Raw genomic sequence first — 22,228 nt, 5'->3', positions numbered from 1 at the left:
GCCTAATCTCACGGTTTTCAGATTTTTCCCCAAATGTCAGCTATAAGATCTACCTACCTACCAAATTTTATGATTCTAGGTCAACGGGAAGTACCCTGTAGGTTTCTTGACAGACAGACGGACAGACAGACAGACAGACACACAGACAGAGAACAAAGTGATCCTGTAAGGGTTCCGTTTTTCCTTTTGAGGTACAGAACCCTAAAAATGCTTAAAATCTAAAAAAATCTGGATACCGGAAATATCCAAGACATAGAAGATAGGCACAGAATAGATATATAATATAGGGATAGGTATGATTGAAGTTATTGCAATGAAGTGAACGCCTCCTACCGTAAAAGCTGTCCTAGAAACCCAAAAATAGATAAATCAGCCTTCCTCCAAAAGATTGAAAGTTTGTTTTCCCTGCATCAATACAAATGCAGTTTAGTTTACGAGTGTTAGTTTTTCGCGCGATGAACGCTGTACCAGTGCTGGCGGCCGTGCCAAAAACACAAAGGAGTGTACGTGGAACGAATGGGCTTGATCCTTGAAGTGATTTAAGACCAACTTTCTTTACTTTTCTTTTACTAAAAAAACCGGTCAAGTGCGAGTCGGACTCGTACACGAAGGGTTCCGCACCATCGTACAAGAAATCACAGTTTTTAATTTTTTTTGTGATGTTACCACATTCATGGTTTTCGGAGTTTTTCCTTTACTTGTGCTCTATGACATCGCTACTTGCCGAATTCATGTTCTAGAATCTAGAACACGAATTCGGCAAGTAACCTATAGGGTCCTACGGTACCTATAGATCAATGGGTGGGACCCTAGGTATAGGTTTTGATTCCCGAGTCTTAGCAGACACGACAAACAGACAGACAGACAACGAATAAGGGTTCCTTTTTTCTGTGGAAATAAAGAACACTAGCGAAGGTGGAATATGAGTAAGCATCTTAATCCTCAACGAAATACATAATAAGCTTTACAAAAAGCACTACTTAGTAACTAAAAAGTAGTCACTATTGAGTCTTTTCATTCACTTCGATGGGCAGTCTTGTAGACCAAAATGTGCCTTTACCACACATCACACCTCCGAAAAATAAGAGGTGCGTGCTGAGAATCACACCTCGGATTATCAGAATAAAAATCTTGACCACAAGGCTATCACCGCTATATTAAGAACTAGCTTTTGCTCGCAATTTCATCCGCGTGGACTACACAAACTTCAAACCCCTATTTCACCCCCAAAAATCCATTCTTAGCAGATGCCTACAATACGTTATAATAGCTATCTGCATGCCAAATTTCAGCCCGATCCATCCAGTAGCTTGAGCTGGGCGTTGATAGATCAGTCAGTCAATCAGTCAGTCATCTTTTCATTATTTTTATATACCGAATTATTTAGATTAAGACCTATAAAATACTGCTAAGAGGTTTTACGTTCTGCTACCATGCCGTGTAAGAAACTAATAAAAGATAATGGATCTGTAGGTAGGTATTCTGTATAACATTCTTACCGGATTTCAGGTTAGCGAGCGAATGTTAAATTGTAATCACTATGATAATACTAAAGTACCTACTATTATTATTAACGATATGGTAGGTATAATTTCAAAGTTAATTAGGGAAAGTAAGTCAGACCCCACCTGATGTCTAAAGGGTAATGCAGTTAACCTTTTTCTAAAAAGTAGCAAACCCCAAAGATTATTTCGTGATTTATCGCCAAACAACATTGGAATATAGAAAAACTGATATTTCGAAAAAAGTTTGCTACAAAATGTGATACAAGTAAATAAAGTAATAACTTGGTCCTACATAGAATTTTAAAAACTCCAATTTTTGGAAATTCAAAAGTATTTGGTGATAACTCAAAAATGAATTTTAGCTAACAGTCATTTTTAGTTAAAAAAAAGCGAAATTAAATTTATTAGGTAAAGAGACAGACAAAACTGGCAAAGAGAAAGATAAAGTTATTTCCTAAATACGTTATCTACGGATAAAACTATCCTTATATTATAACTATTTGCTTATTCACATTTTGTTATAAGGATAGCTGTTTATGTCTCGAAAAATCAAAGGTTTCCCAAGTGATTTCAAAAATTAAAATCGGCGTGAACTAAGCCCTGGATATACTAATTGTTTTATATACGAGTAATAATTTTATGCTTGCGGTAAGTTTAGAAATAAATAAATGAAATAAAAAATGTGGGAAGTGGCAAAGGAAATGACGTTCATGACTTAAAGGCTTAACTGGGCGCAGTTATACATAAAACATGAAAGCTTTAACAGTATCAGGTCCCGCTTTAAATACAAAACGAATTCCTCTTACGGTCACAGTCACGGTTGTATGGGGAAATCTTAATAACCCCATTGCGAGAAGATATTTACCTAAAACGTATTATTTAAGCATTATATTTAAATTATTTGTATTATATAGTATATGTTCAAAGACAAGTTGATTAACATAAAATTTACAAGGTCTGATTTTCTAAATCCAGAAAAGATCCAAAGAAGATAATTTATCTTTGGGTCCCATCCCGCGTTCTGGTCATTTTATTCTTTCAGCAAAGGTCGCTTGGAAGAGATTGCTTTAGCAATAAGGCCGCGCCTTCTTGTATAGTATTTTTTGTAGCTTATATTGTTTCTCTGTATGTATATATTTGTGTGTGCAATAAAGTATTCTAATAATAATAATAAAGCTTACCTACTGTCAAATTTGTTATTTTAAACGATTTCAAATTTAAAAACCAGTCCGGTGCGAGTCAGACTCAAATAAGAAGTGTTCCATATAATTTTTTTTGTGATGTACCTAACCACAAATTCACGGGTATCGGATGTTTTCATTTAAGTATTTTTATCAAAAGACATTGTTACATCCCAAATTTTATAATTCTAGTTCAACGGAATTACTCTAGAAATTTAGATTCCTTTGACGGGTCTTGACGGACACGACTGTGCCAGAAAAGTCTTCACTCCTCATATTAAGTATATTCCGTACTTAAAATCGGATATTAATTTACGCTTTACAAAAAGCTTTAACTAATAATGGTTAAAAAAATTAAAGATAAAAGTATCAAGTCAGATCGCATCTTGTATGAAAGGCATAAAAACTCAGTACCACAAAAATAGATGTTCGAAAAATGAACATAACATATTTAAACCGAGTGCCGCCAATCCGCGTTCTACTTTCGCTGTGTGAGTGACGTCAGCATTTTTATTTGTGACTGTGTGTGTGTGGTGTTAGAAATTTTCGGCTGCCATTGGCTTGTTATGTTTGATCTAGAGAAGGTAGGTGTAGGCTAAAATGATAACGTGATAATTTTTTCTAATGTTGTTGTTGTAACGTAATACATATTTGCTTTACATACCTACTTAATAGGTACTTTGGAGGTTTGTTGGCTAATGTGCGTTGAAATTTTTATTGAAGACTAGCTTATGCTCGCAACTTCGTCTGCGTGGACTACACAAATTTCAAACCCCTATTTCACCCCCTTAGGGGTTGAATTTTCAAAAACCCTTAGCGGATGCCTTCGTCATAATAGCTATCTGCATGCCAAATTTCAGCCCGATCCGTCCAGAAGTTTGAGCTGTGCGTTGATAGATCAGTCAGTCAGTCACCTTTCCCTTTTATAAATTTAGATAAATGGTATAGCGCCAGCTACTTATGTAGTACCTACCTACTTACTTATTATTTTAGATTTATAGAGTAAGTACATGTAGGTATAATAAATGCATAATGCATTATCATGCTCACAGCTTGTTTGTTGGTGAAGCAAATGAAATCAAAACACTGTGACAGCCGACCCTATGCCATCCCGCCCCACCTTCCCCTAAAACACTATACATAATATAGGTACCTACAGCCACCAAATTACCTATGTACATTGTACCTAATAGAAAATTGTTGCGACTATAATTATCCGGGGTTCGTCGGAAAAAGAAAACAATGATCAAACTAAAACCAGAAAAGAGAAAAATGATCCATACTAAGTAATCTGTCTGTGGTTCAGGGGTCCTTGCTGAAAATCAGCGCTGTATGTTCATAATGCTGAGCTGGGACCTTTGTTCGGGTTACTGCCCATAGACTTAAAAAAATTTCGCTACGCTAAGCCTATGGTTGTGCAAGCGCGGATCCACCGTTGTGGGCACGATGGGCATGCCCACAACCCCAATTGACTTGTGACGTCACACTTTCACGGCCATTGGTTTTGTGCAATGCCTTAATAAAATAAAAACAACTCTCCCTGTCAGCGTATAGGTACCACGGAGAGATCTTTTTCTACTCTTCGCAGAGTAAAATCTTTGATGCAAGCCTCAATGGCAAAAGATTATCCGGGCTAGCTCTCCTAAATATAAAATAAAATAAAATAAAAATCTTTTTTATTCGAATAAACTTTTACAAGTAGGTACTTACGAATAGTCTGATGCATCTACCACGGGTTCGGTTATACACAAAGATGTGAACCTGGATAATATGTAGGAATGCACAATATATTGATCATGAACGAATTCATACTCTGACTCCGGTGTCTGACTCGCACTTGGCTGATTTTCGGGTGGCTGTGCCCACAATGTTTTTTGAGGGCTGGATCCGCGCTTGGGTTGTGCCACACAATATGACATAAGTAGTTTATTCCGGCGCTTCTTTTGCTTTAGGCATGTTGGCTTTAATGCTCAAGTGGAGGAAGCGCCGGGGTAACCAACTATTAGTTTAAGAGCCTCAATAGCTCAACCGGTAAAGGAGTGGACTGAAAACCGAAAGGTCGATGGTTCAAACCCCGCCCGTTGCACTATTGTCGTACCTACTCCTAGCACAAGCCTGACGCTTAGTTGGAGAGGAAAGGGGAATATTTGTCATTTAACATGACTAATATTCTTTTAAAAAACAAAAAAAAAAAACAAAAAAAGATGTGATACTTAGGTAGGTATGTGGACTGTGGTACAATTTAAGAAATAAAACTTTTTCTTTCTTTTCATTTTTACTACCTAAGTAGGTAAGTAGGTACTTTTTGTTCCGGAAAATCAAATAGTTCCCATAGGTTTTTTTAAAACCCAAACCCACTTGGAAAGTACAACTAAAGTCGAAAGGTCGCCGGTTCAAACCCCACCCGTTGTACCTACTATTGTTGTACCTACCTACTTCTAGCACTAGCTAGGCTTAGCTGGAAGGGAAAGGGGTAGGTATATTAGTTTTATTAAGTATACTTGATGAACATGGCTTTTAAGTATTCTTTAAAAAAAAGTCGTAGGCAGTCCAATAGAAAATTCCAAATCCAAGTCAAACACCCCTCCTAGCTTCAGCGCAGTCGAGCAAATCAATTTCAAAGATGCATTTCAAGAGCAAGAGAGCATCGGAATCTCGTGCGTTATTTTTGCCGCTCAACCTTGAATTTTACTGGGTATTTTTGTATTGTACTCATGCACTTGGCTGCAATATGGTTTTTGATTATAAAAATACCGCCGGAAAGATCGGCCGGCAGCTGTGATGTGACGCGAAACATTTCGGGTTAGAATTGAAATTGGGTCAATTTTTTTCTTGTAAAATACTTAGATTTGTGCTAGACAACAGTTATGCCTGAGAAACAGAGCAATGATGAGGTCTAGAAGATGCCTATTCACTCTTGCGTGGAAGACACTCAAAAAAATAAATAAATATCAATAACTAGACTAGGAAACCAAGTTCATACAGAAATTGCTTGTGAACCCCAATATTATTATGTATAGACTAGATGACGCCCGCGACTTCGTCCGCGTGGATTAAGGTTTTAAAAAACCCATTTTCTTTCCGGGATAAAAAGTAGCCTATGTCCTTTCTCGGGATGCAAGCTGTCTCTGTACCAAATTTTGTCAAAATTAGTTGAACGAATGGGCCGTGAAAGGCTAGCAGACAGACAGACAGGCAGACACATTTTTGCATTTATAATATTAAGTATGGATGGATGTTGACAAAGATCAAGTCAAGTAGGTACAAGATTTTACTATTATGTATTCTGAGCTATTACTAGTATTTTCAAAATGAGTACAAGCTCTATAGGTAGGTAGGCACCAGCGTTGCCAGACGTCCCGATTTTGGCGGGACATCCCGATTTTTCAAGTCAAAATCAAATGTCCCGCGTAGGACAGGCTCCAGTCCCGCTTTTCGGGGATGCTCGACCGTGCGTGCAGCGTGCTGAGGAAACGCGAGCGGGTGGCACAGACAAGCCCGATAAGAAAAAAAATCTGTAAGATGTCTTATTGTCTTTAAGAATATATCTTTAGGAGTATTATTTTCTTGTTGGGAAGTGTGGAGTGGCCGCGCTATATATTGTCACGTAAACGTCATTTGAATTCAAATAAAAAGATAAATATTTAAAAAGTTCTGATTAGGTATATGCGTTTTTTTAACATGTCCCGCTTTCGACGAAAGAATCCCGCTTTTTTCACTCAAAAAGTTCCAAAATCCCGACTTGGCAATTAAAAAAACTGGCAACGCTGGTAGGCACCTACCTATAGAGCTTGTACTTGCCGATTGAGAACGGTGATAGACCAGTCACTAGTCAGTCACATTGATTTATGAACAAAGTTAGAATTGAATATTGTATCTATGTGATAAAAAATAAATACTTGGCACCCTACACGAAGCAAAGATGCCAAAGTTCATTTTTGAAAAATGTTTCAGCTTGTCTTTATTCCTACGATATAATTCAGTTTTATTGGCGTTTCACCAGAAGTTTTCTGATGTTTCAAGTTGTAAGTTTTTTTTAGGGTTCCGTACCTACCTCAAAAGGAAAAAGGAACCCTTAGGATCACTTTGTCAAGAAAACCTAAAGGGTACTTCCCGTTGACCTGGAATCATGTTTGGTAGGTAGGTAGGTCTTATACACACAAGTAATGGAATAAATCCGAAAACCGTGAATTTGTGCTTGCATCAAAGAAAGGACTTTTGAAAGTTCAACCCCTAAAGTGGTAAAACAGGGGTATAAAATTTGTGTACTTAGTCTACGCGGACGAAGTCACGGGCATAAGCTAGTCCAGATATAAAAATGTCGCCGATCTTGTTGGATTTTTTTTGTTGGCTTTTGACACACGTCAGTGTGTCAAAAACCGGCCAAGTGCGAGTCAGGCTCGCGCACCGAGAGTTCCGTTCTACAGTCGTATTTGATCGTCATTTTGCAAGATAAATCAAAAACTGCTATGCATAAAAATAAAAATAAATCGGTTTTAGAATGTACAGGTAAAGTCCCTTCATATGATATCCCACTTGGTAAGGTGTTCTTACCACATTTTTTTACTCTACAAGTTGAAAATACCTACTAACTATTTGTTCAAAACACTTTTAAATTTTTTTTGTGATGTGACCACAAATTCACGGTTTCATATTTTTCCCCTAATATCTGCTATAAGAGCTATCTACCTGCCAAATTTCATGATTCTAGGTCAACGGGAAGTACCCTGTAGGTTTCTTGGCAGACAGACAGACAAACAGACAACAAAGTGATCCTATAAGGGTTCCGTTTTTCCTTTTGAGGTACGGAACCCTAAAAATACAAAATACCTTGTAGAGGTTATAACAGAAACTAAGAAAAGATCAAGGGCTAAAACATCACCTTTAAAGATTGTAAAATACACATTCAATTTAGACATTACAATATTTAATTATCTGTGAGATTTAAATAAACAACACAAATCAACGTTTTACTACACAGTATTATCGGACTAGATAATTAATTCAATTTTATTACTATACGTAAACCGCCATGTTTTTCTATTACCTCCATAAATATTTTCTAGCCGCAAACCAAACCACGCCTAGGCGAATAAATAAAATTCGAAAATAGAACTCGCTTCCTGCGATTCGGTTCTAAAATTAAATTTAAAAATGGCGGCGTTTCATCCGGGCGGCCGCAAAATTGTGCATAAAACTGCAACGCGCATTGCCGATCTAAACATCAAAAATAGAATTCACTAGCGCTGAGCGCGGTACACACGTGCGAAAGAAAAAAAAGTTGTTACCATAGACAACTTTTTCAACCTTTTTGGTAACTTGAAAAGAATCATTATCATGAACATCATCAGCCCATTGCACGAGTCACGGCACGGGAGCACGGGTCTCCTCTCAGAATGTTAAGGTTTTGGTTATAGTCCACCACGCTGGGCAAGTGAGGATTGCCAGACTTCACACACCTTTGAGAATATTAAGTAATCAGAATTCTCAGGCATGCATGTTTCATCACGATCTTTTCCTACAACACTCAATTTTTCAATTAATTGCTTGAAACGCACATAAATCCGAAAAGTTAGAGGTGTGCGCCCGGAATCGAATCCTTGAATAGGAGGTCGACGTCTTAACCACTAGGCTAATACTGCTCTAAATTGAAAAGAAAAATTATCGCTATAATCATCAACAAGCGTTTATCTAAAACGACTAACGATCTTACAAAAATACCTACGCGCTTTGCATACGATTTGGGTGATCTTCGTTTAGTTTGATCAATGAACTCAGTTGCTGATGAGAATAATATGATGATGACAGCAGTGACTAACTGAATAAAGACAAAAACACACCTGTGTATGGTGGCTATTCTGAAAAAAAAATGCTTTCGGAAAGAATTTGTGACAAATTTGACCCCATCCAAAATTTCGATTTTTCAGTAAGTAGTACCTACTTACTGAAATTGTATTTTCAATTTTCATAGTTAGATAACTAGGGTACCAAATGAGGTAGGTATCATATGAAAGGGTTTTACCTGTATATTTTAAAACAGATTTTAATTTATTTTTATGCATAATAGTTTTTGATTTATCGTGCAATATGTTGAAAAAATACGACTGTACTTAATACGGAAACATCGGCTGTAAATACGTCTACGTCAAAATACGTCTGTAGTACGGAGCCCTCGGTGCGCGAGTCTGACTCGAACTTGGACGGTTTTTTCAGAATAATGATGATGCAGTCTAAGATGGAGCATGCCTGCCTAGAAGATACCTATTCACTCTTCTCTTGAAGGTCCCAATATTGTAGCTGGCAAGGAAAACGGAAATCGGAAGAGCTGTATAGAAGCAGGCGTTACTTTGCGGAAGTCCATGATATACAATGAACCAAAAGCTTAATTTGCTGTAATCCGCTGAAACAGGTCGAATCTGTATGGTGCAACATGCAACAATTGCAATTGTGCATTGTAAGGTCTACATCTCCTGAGGATGCTCCGGTGTCGGGGCGAAACGTGCGTCGAGTGTGTTTGGGATTTGTGTGGTGCTGCGTGGTGGTGGTGCGTATTGCTTGCCTGGTGGCTGCTTCTTCCTGCATGGTTAGCAGTGGGAGGGCGGGCGGTGCATTTCGCATGCTGCATGTTGCACCATACATATTCGACCTGTTTCAGCGGATTACAGCAAATTATGCTTTTGGTTCATTGTAAATCGGAAGAGCATTCCATATTATTCTACCAGTATTGAACGAGAGGAAACAGAAACGAGGAAGCAAATCGCATCGTTCAGGCGTTACATAACGCGTCGCGAGTGAGTTCTAGACCTAGGAACACCAGATTGCCTTCTTTCAGCCAGTACAAACAAACAGACCGATAGTACCCAGCTCTTTCAAGCATCATATATTTTACCGCAGTGTTTTACTTCAATGTTTAAAGAACGCCTACACACGGGAAAATTGGATGCACCAAACTACTTTTTACTACTATTTTGGTCTGGATTTTAGGCATAAATACATGCATATTCGCGCCGCATGGTTCTAAGCTTATTTTGACGACCTCTCTGGTGCAGTGGTGAGCACTGTGACCTTATATTATGTGGTTCCAGGTTCAATTCCTGGTTGGGACAATGAAAAACCTAGCTCAATTTTGAGGACTAATCACGAATTCCGTAACATTCTTTGTGAAACGAAGGTCTTTGTAAATCCGATTTTCTTCCTCGATTTTTCTTTGCTGATCAAACTAAAATTTAATATTGAATAGGTAATTTTGATATTTTTGTTAATTTTACTAAAAAATTGAATAGAACTTCGTTGTCGAATTTTCTTTGATTGCTAACTATGTATGAACTGAAAATCAAAATTGAATAATTTGGCAAATTTTATTAGTAGATACCTATAAGAACAGATTTTATACAAAGGCCTAATTGGCCTAAAAGCATATTTTTTCTTTTCGAAATCTCACGTTTTACGTCCATATTAATCCATACCTACCTGATAAAATACTACCTACCTACTTCATACCTAAATACGAAAGTGAAAATAGCTATCTCGGTACAAAATTTCGTCTAAATCGGTTAAACGGATTGGCTGTGAAAAGCTAGCAGACAAACAGCGAAACACACTTTCGCATTTATAATATCAAGTATTGATATGGATTTCTGCCATGTCCGGATTGGTCTACCAATCCGCACATGGCCAGCGTGGTAGACTATGGCCAAAACCCTTCTCACGCTGAGAGGAGACCCGTGCTCTGTAGTGAGCCGGCGATTGGTTGATTATGATGATGATGATATGCATTTGGAATAGTTAGGTTAATTAAATAAATAATGGGCAAGCTCCTAGTTGCGTAAACCTGTTATAAAAAAGTACCACCCAAGTGCGTGCCTAATTCAAACGAGCAGGACACTCTAGTTAGCCTTTTCCGAGATAACAATGTATAGATGGGCCCTAAATCTGGATTTATCTAAACAAAATGGCGTCTAACGCCTAATAATGCCATTGTCTCGAACTGGTAGAATTTCGGTTGCGAAAACTGCGCCCGCGCACGTTGACTCACTCCAAGCAATGTTCAGAGGGGGGGTAGGTATACGTAGAAGAAATTGTAATTAAATTTAAATCCTATTTGGTGGGCCATAAAGATGTTTTTACAATGTTAATGGTGTTGAAGGCTGCAATGTTAGGTTTTACGAAATCTTAACATGAGTTTTCGTTTTAAAACCGTGAATTGGTCTAAGATATTCTATGTGAGAGGAATATTTTAAGGATTTCAGCTCGGTACTGGTCTAATGGCATCCCATTCTAATTAGATTGCATAAGTTGTTAGCTTTAAGTTAGTTTCGTAGCTGTTTCTAAGTGAATATTGAATTTCATTTAGCATCTAGCGTACAACCAAGAGTATAATATTAGGTAATAGGTAATGTTAGGTATGGTGAGCACTAAGCTGTGACTAAGTCGGCGTCTTCATTTATTTACAACTAGCTTATACTCGCGACTTCGTCCGCGTGGACTACACAAATTTCAAACCCCTATTTCACCCCCTTAGGGATTGACTTTTTAAAAATCCTTTCTTAGCGAATGCGTTGCCGGTCTTTCAGGATTTTGTTAATCCACCCCTTGAATAACACCATGTTGTAATCTAATGGGAATACCGCCGAAGGGAGTTGATTCCACAGTTTGCACGTGCGTGGAAAAAAGGATCTGGCACAACGGGTGGTCGAAGTGCACCAGACACCCAGGTGGTGAGGGTGGAATTGTTTGCGGTGGCGTGCGGTGCGGTTGTAGAAAAAGGAGGGTGGAATGAGATCAAACAACTCTTCAGAGCACTCCCCAATCCCCATTATAGAGGCGATAGAACACGCAAAGAGAGCTTAGGTCTTTGCGGTGTTCCAAGCATGGCAGATAATTGGTTAAAGTCTTTTCATGCCGAGAGGAGACCTGTGTTCAGAAGTTGCCCGGTGATGGGTTGATGATGGTGATGAATTCCCATGTTGTCTGCCTAAGACCCTTTGAAGATAATTAATTAGGTACTAGTATTATTATCATTACACTAAAGATTGTTATCAGTTAGGGTTAATGACCGGAACCTAGAGCTTTAATTACGTGCTCTTCGAGGCATGTAAAGATGATAAATAAATAGAATTAGTACTTATCTAGTAGGTATCTCGTAGTTATGTGCTATAAAACCATCGAAGTACCTATAGGCAGTGGCGTGCACAGTGTTTGAAGCCAGGGTAAGCATGTTAGGTAGGAACCTATTTACTGGCAGGTCATAATGAAAAATACGCATTGAGCCATTACAAGTGGGGTAAGCAGTGCATTTATGCCTCTATGACCTGCACGCCACTGCCTATAGGTGTACCTAAATATTTTTTTATAGTACGTCTAGCCTTACAGGATTATTCCTGATAGGTACCCAAGTACGCTAGTGTAACAACGTCTTAATTAATAGTGCTTAATATGTTAACCACTAACTAGTGGTTAAGACAGTTGTCTACTTCTGAAAAATATCTAAGTACCTTTTTTTTTAATTTTGTTCAGATACAAGTTATTGTTAAGTGGAGTAAGGTATAGTTAAGTGGATACAAGTTAGCCCTTGACTGCAATCTCACTTGGTGGTAAGTGACGATGCAGTCTAAGATAGAAGCGGGCTAAACTGGAAGGAGTGTGGCAGTTTTAATGAACCCTTTGGTTTCTACACGGCATCGTACCGGAACGCTAAATCGCTTGGCGGCACGGGTTTGCCGGTAGAGTGGTAACTAGCCACGGCCGAAGCCTCCCACTCACACCAGACCAGAAATATAGAAATTATAAAATTCCAAATCCCTGCCAGGAATCGAACCCGGGACCTCACACTAATAAGACCACAGCGCTTACCACTGCGCCAGGGAGGTCGTTGATTTAATATTTAAGTACTTAGGTACCTACATATACCTACTTATTCAAATGTGTACGATAAATGCAAAATTTTAATTGGCATTGTGTTAGTAATATTGCATTAGAACTTAGAGTACCTAGGTAATGTGATACGTAGAGAAAAAACAGGTTAGGCAAGGCTGGACTGACTTGGTCCAATGTTATTATATTTCTTTTACAAAAAAAGTACACCCATTTTGTACTCTATGTTAGAAAGCATAAGATTCATATTGTGTTAAACCTTATTGGTTGGTATTTATTTTATTTGAATGGTAGGTTATGACGTCGGTTGCATTGTATGTATAAGAGTGATGGAACGACGTGGATCTTTATGGGACCGTAGGTTCGATTCTAGGGTTGGACACGTAATGAAAATAACATGTCTAACCAAAAAATATTATAAATGCGAAAGTGTGTCTGTCTGCTAGCTTTTCACGGCTCAACCGTTCAACCGATTTTGACGAAATTTGGTACAGAGACAGCTTGCATCCCGGGGAAGGACATAGGCTACTTTTTATCCCTGAAAATTGAAGAGTTCCCACAGGATTTTTAAAAACCTAAATCCACGCCGACGAAGTCGCGGGCATCATCTACTTATAGTCAACGATATTTTTCTATTTCTAAGACGAAGGAGTTCACTTTTTACAAGTTCAATACAGTGAAAAGCTAACATTATAAAACGATGGTATGAAATCGCAATTATGCAACTGTTATAGAGCATTATCCGTCGTGTCTGTCCATTTATAAGATAAACTCAAGAAGCACTCGACCAATTTTACTGAACGCTCGCCCGATTGCGTAATATAGGATTATTGCAGTTTGAGTTTCTTGTACAATTTAATCGAACTTTTATATCATACTCATACTGAACGATGCCCGCGACTTCGTCCGCGTGGATTTAAGCCTGTGTAGTATGTACCTACTTAAGGTACAGTCGCCAAATATCGTCCCCTTTTTGTAAAAAAAGAATTTAAAAAAATATATCACGAGTAAAGTAATAAATAAAACGTCATAGTTTAGGTAGGACATTCCTTTATATTATTGGATAATCAAAAACCCGTTACCTTTGTTACAATTTTCACAAAAAGAGCTTTGGCAAAAAAGTAGAAATTCTCAAAATATTTTTCTGGGCACCTAATTACGTCCCGGGGACGATATTAGGATCACAATAATTAGCATGTAAACTTAAATTGTATTTTTAACAATAGTTATTAGTAATCATAATTATATCATCTTATCAGACTTTTATTAATCATTAGTATAGTTTAAATAATATCTGTCCCGGCTTTACTCACGTGTCCAGTCGACGTTAGCCCGACTAGTTTCGAACCCATACGGGGTCCTTTTTCAAGGGAGTCCGTTCGCGCACTCCCTTCTATGGGTATGGGTTCAAAACTAGTCGGGCTAACGTCGACTGGACACGTGAGTAAAGCCGGGACAGATATTATTTAGAATGGAAATCACTCGCGGTAAGTAGTTTAAACGCTAAAATAGTATAGTTTATGTAATTTTAATTCTAAAAATAAATTGCATAGATAAAATTAGGATAAAATAAGTATGCCTTTTCTAACAGTAGTTTTCTCAATTTTCTCTTAAATAAAGGAAGTTCTCGCGTCTCAATTATATATTTGGGCAAGTGATTATACAAGAAATTTAATAAACCTACTCACGATTATAACATGTTACATACTTACGTGATTCTTCGCGTTATACTTATACCTACTGTAGATTATTTCTTTTAAGTAATTAGTTAATAGGTATCTTCGTTGCAGCTAGGCACCGAGGACAAACCTCTGTGGTTTTTTCGGTGTTTTTAGTTTAAGCTTTTATTTGTATGTATTTTTATTTGATAATAAATAAAAAATAAAAAAGACCGTACCGTAACAATTTACCGTGGTGCGGGCTAGCTCTTTCGCGGTAGGTAGTTAAAAAGTCTAGAAGGATCTAATTAGTCATGGTAAGATAGTAAGGAAGTACTAGGCCGGTACGCAGTTTGCTTCGCTCGTAAAAACCTCGTATAGACAGATATAATGATCGATCGTCTTTAATGTATATAGGTATCTAGCTAACCAGCTGACCCAGCTTCGTCATCATCATCAACCCATCACCGGCTCATTATTGAGGACAAATATCCTCTCAGAAAGAAAGGAGTTTGGTACCATAGTCAAGTGCAGATTGGTAGACTAGCCCCGGCTTCGTTCGAGGTGGTTTTTTGTAAATAGGCGAGGCAGTGGCGGATTTGTCCTTATGCCCTGGCCTAGGGCGGCTAGATATTAGGTGTGGCCAAACGTGGCAAAAATTCACTGATGTCATGATAAAAGTTATAATATAAAAAATAAAATAAGGCATAAAATATAAAAAATAAGGAAAGGCATTCCGAACCAGTGGTAGATGAATCCGACTATTCGTAAGTACTTGTAAAAGTTTATACGAATAAAAAAGATTTTCATTTTATTTTATTTTAATTTTATAATACGGTATTTGACAGCTAGTCAAATCAGTAGCTTTTTATCAAACGTCCAGCTTTTTATCGCTTAGTATGCGAGATTCTATGGAATACCGGTGTGTGACGTCACAATCATTTGACACCTTTTTTAGTTTAATCGATGATTTAAAATGGTTATTACACTTAAAACCAACAAAGGACGTGGATTTTACGTATTTTGGAAGACTCTCTATTAAATAATCACTGAGAAATAATTTATTTTTGATGTACTAGTCAAATACCCAATTATGATAAAGTCTATAATTATAATATAATTATGATGAGTGCTGAGAAAGGGGCGGCTGGTACCTACTTAAGTATTACATGGCCTTGGGCCTAGGGCGGCCAAGACTACAAATCCGCCATGGGGCGAGGGGGTGGAATTCCCAAAAATTTCCAAACACCTATAATTTTATCTTGTAAACCCAAAAATTTATTTTCGTCAATAGAAATTGAAAAATATTGATGTCTCAAGCCAAACCAACGTTTGGAGCGCACTACGACAGCCGTTTTATATTTTTTACTAGCTTATTCCCGCGACTACGTCCGCGTGGACTACACAAATTTCAAACCCCTATTTTGCCCCTTTAGGGGTTAAATTACCGAAAATCCTTTCTCTATCCTAAAAGCTATCTGCATGCCAAATTTCAGACTGATCTATCCAGTAGTTTGGGCTGTGCGTTGATAGATCAGTCAGTTACTCAGCTTTTCCTTTTATTTATTTATTTTTATTATTCATGTACCAAAATTGTAGTTACAAAGTAATAATAAATTAAATTACATTGGAAATGCTTATCTCTAAACAGAGATAGGTATACGGATTTTGTTGTATTAATTTTCTCAGGAAAACTAATATACCTAAAATGATTTTGTAATTATTTGCCTACACTTAAATCACTTTACGATGAAACTTTTATTTTTATGGGCATACTTTACTCTATTTTATAACTATAATTCTACGTAAACTAATACTAATAAAACTAAGTTTAAGTATTTTATAAGTAAGCTGCTTATTGAGACGAATCTAATTTCAGTTAAATGTTAATTAGGAAAGCAATTATGCCTCTTTTATTTAATTGCAAAAAACGTTTAAAAGTCATTTAAAAATCAATTCTTTTTTACCATTTACTGACCTTTCTGAATCTTGGGAAATGCCTAGTAATAAATACAATAAGTGAATTGTTAAAATATTCTAGCTATTATTCTAATTTCTAAGGTTTGATGGGTATTATTATAAGTATTAATTTCTTATTATGATCTATACTTATGGTTTTTTTATGTCTTACTTCTATTTTTTATAATAGGTAGTTATATTATTTTGTGAAAAATAAAACATGTCTTTGTCCCTGAACCGATTTTGACGTAATTTGGAAAAAAGATAGCTTGAAACCTGGAGACGGATATAAAATGCTGTTTATTCCAGAAAATCAGAGTTCTCAGGAGATAATCAGAATTTATGGAAATTATTAGCTAGTAGGTAAAAATAAAATAGTATCTAAGTAAGTATAAATATCACATCATTATATCAAAGTTCTAAATATTTTTAGAAACTAGAAAAATGGAAGAATAGAGTATGTAAAGTTACTATAAATTTCGACAAAAATATACCTAGGCAATTGGTACATTGACTAGTAAACCTATTATTAAAAATTCAAACCAACCACTTCATACTTGCATACGAAACAGGAAGAAATTTCCCGCGACGCCAGCGCTCCAAGCGGCAACGCACGGAAATAACAGACGAGCAACTCTTTCGCGCTTTCTTTTGCTCCCTCTCGCTCACCCTAGTACAACTTGTACCCATTTTTGGCGCTAGAAAGGGATGGCGAGTAAAAAAATGGCCGAACATGTGCGCACGGGCTGTTTTCGTCTTATTTTTCGCTGGTCATTCGCCTCGGGTGTATTCGCGTTCGTTCGAGCTTTTTTTCATTTGCAACCATAGACATAGGATGCATTAGAAGTGCGGATTGCTGGTACTTCATGTCCTGAAAACTAATATGAAAAAAGTTTAAGTACCTATAGATACATATTTTAAAACTAGCTTATGCTCGCGACTTCATCCGCGTGGACTACACAAAAAATTAAGTTTTTAAAAATCCCGTGGGAACTTTTGATTTTCCCGGACAAAAAGTAGGCTATCTATAGTAGCCCGGAAATATAAGGATGCCAAATGACCAAATTTTGTACACACATGTAAACGCATGATTCTTAAAAAATCCTGTGGGATCACCACGATTTAGGAATGCAATTCAAAATGCAATGCAAAAAGTCTTTACTTGGGAAATATCTCCAATATCAGTTTATAACCGACAGTTTCTAAATCCCATCAGTCTTGGTGGTCAGGTCCCCTGCAGCATCAGGATTGAGGAGTTGGAATCGAATTTTTTCATGGGACAATGTCACAAAGTTTTCTATCGATTAAAAAAAATACGCAAATCCATTCAGAAATCTCGGAGATTTCGGTGTATAGGTAGATAAACACAACTTCCCCTTTTTTCAAAGTTTTTATTTTTTTATTTTTATTTATTCAGATACAAGTTAGCCCTTGACTGCAATCTCACCTGATGGTAAGTGATGATGCAGTCTAAGATGATAGCGGGCTAACCTGGAAGGGGTATGGCAGTTTTTATTAAACCCATACCCCTTTGGTTTCTACACGGCATCGTACCGGAACGCTAAATCGCTTGGCGGTACGGCTTTGCCGGTAGGGTGGTAACTAGCCACGGCCGAAGCCTCCCACCAGACCAGACCAGAAATTTAGAAATTATAAAATTCCAAACCCCTGCCAGGAATTGAACCCAGGACCTCCCACTAATAAGACCACAAATTTGTCAAAAAGTATTTGTCAAAGTTGTCACAAGTTGGTCAAAAAGTAGCCTGTTACTGTTACTCCTTGGTTAATCTTCTACTTGTCTGTGAAAGCCCCATCAAAATAGGTCCAGCCGTTCCGAAGATTAGCCAAACATACAGACAAAGGCATGCAGACAGCTATTATGACATACGCATCCGCTAAGAAAGGAATTTTGAAAATTCAACGCCTAAGGGGGTGAAATAGGGGTTTGAATTATGTGTAGTCCACGCGGACGAAGTCGCGAGCATAAGCTAGTGTAAAATAATATAAGGTGAAGGGTCTAATAAGTGTCACGGTCTATGTTAGCAAACTATATTATTTTTTTTTCTCGGCGCGTCCGTTCTCCGTTGGGCTAGGTCGCGTGGGACGGTGATTTATTTTTCTGCCCGCAATCTCTTAGGAGGTTTTCTAATGCCGGCTTTTATTTTATGGAGCACTCTCGTAATGGCCATTTTGATGCAACATAGTTGAAGATTATACCGAGTCCTGGAATTGAAATGAAGATAGATTTTGAGTTAGTACTTAGCTCACGAATTTATAGTAAGTCTACGATAGAATACCTAATAATGACATCCGCGTGGATTTGGGTTTTAAAAATCCCGTGGGCACTCTTTGATTTTCTGGTATTTTTATTTCTTATTAAAAAAGTAGCCTATATCGCTCTCCGGATCTTTAGCTATCTATATTTACCTACCCATGCAAAAAATCACGCTGATCTCATCAGAATATGTTACTCCGATGCAATGTGATTGAAGGACAAATCAATAAACACACAAATGTTCGCATTTATAATAATGGGTAGTGAGTAGATGATGCCCGTGTACCAAAGCTCCAGGTTTTTAAGTCCCGGGAAACTCTGGGATAAAAAGTCGCCTTTATTCATGTCCGGGTTGCCATCTGTGTACCAAATTTCGTCAAAATAACAAACAGACACAATTTCATATTTTTAATATTAGTTTGGATGTTAAATATAACCGCGATAGCCCAGTTGCTAAGACATCCACGTTCTATTCGAGAGATCGCGGGTTCGATCCCGGGCACCTCTAACTTTAAGCAATTAAAAATCACTTACTTAAGTACTTTAATGGTGATGGAAAACATCTCACGATGTTACGCTGGCCAAGTGCGGATTGGAAAACTCCCACACCTTTGAGAACATTAGGTATGGAGAACTGTCAGGCTTGCAGGTTTTCCTTCACCGTTAAAGTAAGTGGTATAATTTAACTCCGAAAAGTTAGAGGTGCGTGCCCAGCATCAAACCACGGTTCCTCTGAATAAGAGACCAAATTATAAACCACTAGGCTACCACCGTTTTTCAATAATAAGCCCATCACAGTAATAATTATCTTTATCTACTTAAATATATAAAATGAAAAGATGACTGACTGACTGACCGACTGATTGATCTATCAACGCACAGCTCAATCTGCTGGACGGATCGGGCTGAAATTTGACGTGCAAACCTATACCTAGGTATTATGGTAGGCATCCGCTAAGAGAGGATTTTTGAAAATTCAACCCCTAAGGGGGTGAAATAGGGGTTTGAAATTTGTGTAGTCCACGCGGACAAAGACGCGAGCATAAGCTACTTCAATAATAAGATAAGATAAAATTTTATTTAGCTAAATATATTATTATAATAGCAAGCGTAGTGTGGGACGCCCTCCAGCACGATGGACCGACGATATAAAGAGGCTGGTGGGAAGTCGCTGGATGAGGAAGGCTGAGGACCGGGTGTGGTGGCGCTCTTTAGGGAAGGCCTATGTCCAACAGTGGACGTCCACAGGCTGATGATGATGATGATGATGAAATATATAATAGGTAGACGCTGTACCTAATTATTATTACTAAACTAATTATCTTGTTTAAATAGTTTAAACTCAAAACGTCAATTCAATACCAAATACGCTAAAAGAGGTGCTGTCAAAGTAACAAGAATTGATTTAGGCTAGGACCCGCAGCATTCCTAATTCGTTAATCACTGGTTAACGCAATTAGGACTCGGACAGGTTTTATTGGTAACTAGCTGATTCCTGCGACTTCGTCCGCGTTGATTTACGTTTTTTTAATCCCGCGGGAACTCTTTGATTTTTCGGGATTGTTGTCGTTGCTTGGTACCTACAATATGAATTCACTATGAACACTTCCTGAATCTTGATAACCCAGGCGGGCAGTAACCCTGCAGCATCAGGATTAAGAAGCTGAATCCAGAATTTTTTATGTGACCACGACGTAAACTTTTTTGTTGATTTAAAAAAATATATTTGCAAATCGGTCCAGAAACCTCGAAAAAATCGATGTAGAAAAAAGAACCACCTCCTTTTTGACAGTCGGTTAAAAACCGATGACGTTGAAATATTTACGGAACTTTAAAATATCCCCTTTCTAACAAAAAAAGAATGAATGAAACCGGACTACGCGTTAATGAATTACAACTCAGTATACATTTTAACTTTCGTCCCCTCTCCTACGGGAACCATGCTGAATTTCGGGATAAAAAGTATCCTACCTCAAATCGTACCAAGTTTCATTGGAATCCATTCAGTAGTTTCAGCGTGATGCGCGGCCGTGATACAGACAGACAGACAGACAGACACACAGACAGACAGACAGACAAAAATGAAAAAAATTACAGTTTTGGGTTCAGTATCGATTATAGAGTGCCCTCGAAAAAATATTTTCAAAATATCTTCAATGTACAGAATTTGACCTGTTACAGTTTTATTATAAGTATATATATATATATATTGATTGATTTGCATGTTGACTGTATTGTATACGACAATAGGTCGCGTCGAACACTTTGGCAGTCTTTGTTACTAAATCAGATACATATAAGTAGGTATATCCATACTCATCATCATGATCAACCCATCACCGGCTCACTACAGAGCACGGGTCTCCTCTCAGAGTGAGAAGGGTTTTGGCCATAGTCTACCACGCCATATTGTGCCGGTTGGTAGACTTCACACACCTTTGAGAACATTATGGAGAACTCTCAGGCATGCAGGTTTACAACGTTTTCCTTTACTGTTAAAGTAAGTGATATTTAACATATAGGTAGATACCTATCCGAAAAGTTAGAGGTGCTTGCCCGGGATCAAACCAGCGACCCCCCAATAGAAGGCGAACGTTTAAACCACTAAGCTACCATGGACGAAATAAATAGAGATATACAAATCTGCGTGTTCTTTTGAAGTAGTCAAAAAAGAGGAGGTAATTTTATTAGCAGTGGATGTAGGTATCTATCCTCTATCTAATGCAAAAAGGGCTCTCCGTTAGTTCCGATAGCTACTCCAATTACCGGCAGAGGTCGCTAACGGCAAGAAGATATATCTTTTTACGGCGCGCGCGCACGATTAGAAAATTCCATTATTAATTGACTGTGGTAATTAAGCCGATTTTGTTGCAACTTCCGCGTGATAAAGCTTTTAAAGTAATTTTATAGGAGGCATGTGAGATTACGTATCGTTCGTATATTAGGCAACAGGTTGAGATGGCAACCGGGTTGGGGACGCCCCGCACAGCCGCAATGCCCCCGCGCTAACCAGGTGCGGGCGAGCGCGGGTGACGTGCGGATGTGCTGTATGAACGGCATTCCGAACCAGTGGTAAATTAAACTAGATGACGATTCAAAAGCACTTGTAAAAGTTTACTTGAATAAAAATATATTCTATTCTATTCTATTCATGCCTGACAGTTCTCCATTATGTTCTCAAAGATGTGGGAAGTCTGCCAATACACACTAGGCCAGTGTGGTGGACGATGGCCAAATCCTTCCGTTTCTGAGAGGAGACCCGTGCTCAGTAGCGGGCCATCGGTGGTTTGATGATGATAATGATGATGATGATACATAGGAGAGAGATTTATTTTTATTTTTATTTATACTTTATTGCACACAACACAAAGTAAACATTGAAAAAACATACAAGGATCTTAATCTTATAGCTGTAGCATTCAAAGGCGGCCTTATCGCTAAAGCGATCTCTTCCAGGCAACCTTTGACGAAAGGAATCACGAAAGCACGGGTTGGTGCGGCGGAGGTTATACTTAGTAGGACAAAATTTACAATTATGTTTCGGTAAAAGTCAGTTTTTTGAAAAATTACTGCGTTTCAAAAATGATAAAATAACCTTCATATAAAAACCCCCCTTTTTTTCGTGAGGAAAATCCATCATGGATAGCACCGGCTACGGAGGAGCACATTGGTTATGTCGGACTCCTACCGACTAAAAACCTTACGAACATACCTAACCTAACACTCCTTCGCGTTGCGCAATCGTCTAACAAGGGGTCATGACAAAATGTACCTAAC

General features: G+C 37.9%; 1 protein-coding gene across 4 annotated transcripts in view; it reads left to right on the top strand.

The window, feature by feature from the left end:
• The window catches only part of dati (datilografo), a 168,873-nt gene that overhangs the window by 26,841 nt on the left and 119,804 nt on the right, over positions 1 to 22,228 (top strand). Inside the window, exon 1 of one of the 4 annotated variants that reach the window (XM_069506544.1) lies at positions 3,164 to 3,177. The exons of the other annotated variants lie outside the window; for them this stretch is intronic. The gene's annotated coding sequence lies outside the window, so the exon portion shown is untranslated. Of the gene's footprint in view, positions 1 to 3,163; positions 3,178 to 22,228 lie in introns of those variants that run through there. 4 annotated transcript variants of the gene reach the window in all.

Source organism: Maniola hyperantus, chromosome 23 (assembly GCF_902806685.2).
Source record: "Maniola hyperantus chromosome 23, iAphHyp1.2, whole genome shotgun sequence".
Classification (NCBI taxonomy): Eukaryota; Metazoa; Arthropoda; class Insecta; order Lepidoptera; family Nymphalidae; genus Maniola; species Maniola hyperantus.
This window is presented reverse-complemented; position numbering and strand designations above follow the sequence as displayed.